This window comes from Aplysia californica, unplaced genomic scaffold (assembly GCF_000002075.1).
Source record: "Aplysia californica isolate F4 #8 unplaced genomic scaffold, AplCal3.0 scaffold00131, whole genome shotgun sequence".
NCBI lineage: Eukaryota > Metazoa > Mollusca > Gastropoda > Aplysiida > Aplysiidae > Aplysia > Aplysia californica.
In genome coordinates, this window is record NW_004797401.1 from 235,709 (window position 1) to 238,395 (window position 2,687).

Genomic DNA, 2,687 nt, shown 5'->3' on the forward strand with positions numbered 1-2,687 from the left:
CCCCTTCTTCTTCTTTATGTTTGTTACTCTCTTGTAACACCTCTAATCTTGTGGTGCTCATATGACCTTATGCAGTTGCGAGCGCCGTAAAACTTCTACTAAAACAAAGCACGGCAAATACTGATACATCTTCTACTGGAAGGTTTAATATTTCTCTGGTTTCCGAGTTTCCTGTTAGCCAAATGACTGTTCACGGATTCCCTGAGACCAGACTGGTGTCTATAATGTAGTGGTAAATTGCTTTACCATTGCATGCAGAAAAAGTGAGTTTAATTCCCGGATGTGGAGATTGAAATTTTTTTTTTTTCTCTTTCTGTAGAATATCTCTCTTTGTTTTGCTGGGATATAATATCCCTCTCAACCCAAATTGTTCCTGACAGGCAGAGTCGAAGTAGCCAGCCTCCTAAACGATGTAAATAGTGTCGATGGGGGTATAAAACACTTACAGTTACATTTGTATATATCTCAGAGCAGAAGAATACTGAACTGGTTTACTCGTACATAACTAAATTATAGTGTTTGTCTTTCTGTTTTCAACAGAAAAAGAAAAGATGTATGATGCTGTTTACCCTTAAGCGAAATGCTGGGTTTTGTCAGGTCAGGTTTACCTCTTGCCTAGCAGTTGTGCCATTGTCCTTTTCGCTCGCAACTGCATAAGGTCATATGAGCGCCAAGGGGTGGGTGTCAACAGAGAAGTCTTTACAGGGAATCAGACTTACACTGCTCACCTCTCTAGCTTCAACAGCACAAGGTCTGCTTCAACTATCAAGGCACCCTGGAAATAGCAGGTCACAAGAGAGTGACAAACATACAAAAGAAGTAGAGGAAAATGACAATAGTAAGGATCAGGAAAGAAAAAGCAGCATTTCCCTGTTGTAGATCAGGCACGGTTATGAGCGTGACATGAGTCAGCCCATTTGCAATTCTACTATGCTTGAACGAGAAATGTCCCCCCTTTGGGAATGGCCTAAAGACACTACAATCAGTGGCACTGCCCCACGGGGTGTGCCCTTGTCTAGTGCTGGGGGAAGCTTGAAGGTATCCACTGTAGAGGAGTAGCTGGCTATTAATGTTGCTGCTCCCAAGATGTCAGCTGACGACACAATTGTAAAAGCATGCAGAATTCCAGTTCAGTTGCTATGTTTACAAGCTCTTTAGGGCTGGCAACGTCTCTAGCTGTAAAGGCAGAAGGTGGATGAAATATGTTTAACCCAAAGTACAAGAACGATGTCACTTCATTCTGTTTGTTACTTTAAATATATCTTCTTTTTTTTTTTTAAATAACATTTTATGGGGTGCGATAGCTCTTCTGACAAACTGACAAATTTCTCTTATAAATTTCCTCTTACGTCTTTCAACTTTCAGAGGCACACTGCAGCTATCTTGAAAATGATAGGTGAGGTCGTTTTAGATGTCCCCCCCCCCCCTTTTTGACTGCTCACTGTATTTGAGTGGGGTGATAGGAGAACAGACCTTTGAGGAATTTGATCAATTTTAGATCTCTCATTTTTGTTTGTAGCTCAGGGGATTATTCAAATTAAGACTCGCTTTTTCTTTCTTTTTTTTTCTGCTCCTCCTCTTTTTCTCTCGCTCACTCAGCAGATGTTAAATCTTCTGTAGTCTTGTTTGGCTTACATGGATGCTGAGGGTTTGACATTATTTGTTTTTATTCCTCATATATATATATAAATTATATTGTGTTGTGGGGTTGAATATGCGTTTGCATTCGTTTGTTGTTGTTTTTTTTCTCTGGCAAGTTGTCCAGTCTATCTGCCAGCATTCATAGTAGTTCCAGAACTTTTCTGAGGTCCTCTTTGACTTGTGTTTATGTTGTTTTCCAACCGATTGTCTCATTCCTTACAGCCACTTCAGCAGAGGCATCGCTGCTAGCCATACTCTGCTCACCCAGAAATAATCTGCGTTTGGAAAGGGGCTGTTCCATTGGGAGTTTTCCTTTCTCAGGGCTCTGTGTTCTGCTTGCCACTTGCCTCGTTGGCCAAACTCACACTTAACTGTGACCCTGTGGTCCAGAGAATCTGGTGCTCGTTCAGTGTGTCAGTGTGCAAGCGTAAGGTGTATAAATGAGTCTCCCCCCCTTCCCCCCCTCAAGCATCAAGTCTGGACACCGATACATAAATGTGCCACGCACAGGAAAAATGGAATTGTTTTTCTACCAGTGCTCTTTCCTTTTCTTCTCCTTTGAGCTTCTCTGGCTTTTCAAAGAATACTTTTAAAAAATGTTCTATAAGTTCACAATAAGCAGCAGCTTAGTACATAGTTAACACTGTAAGTATGTGGATAAGATCATGATGTATGTTATGTCTTTATATGGCCATCTGACCTGTGTATATGCATACGTGCGAACACACATGAATGAACGTTTTGCCAGTGTGTGCATTTGGAAATGTGTGTGTGTTTGTCTATATTCCAACGGGCAGACGTTATCATGATCTTTGGCAGTTGCCTCCCTCTCTTGGGTCTTAATTTGTTTTGGGTTTTTCTTTTCTTTTTTTTTTAAAAACTTTGGGCTGCACATATCTTGAATTTTGTCAGCTGGAAACGACGAGGAAAGATGTATGAAATGTTCTGGTCATGCTTTTATTTTACACTTACCCCGAGCTCGCATACTTACCATATCATGTTTCATCAGCTCTATACGTTTAGGAAAATTATCTAGACTTTGTGTT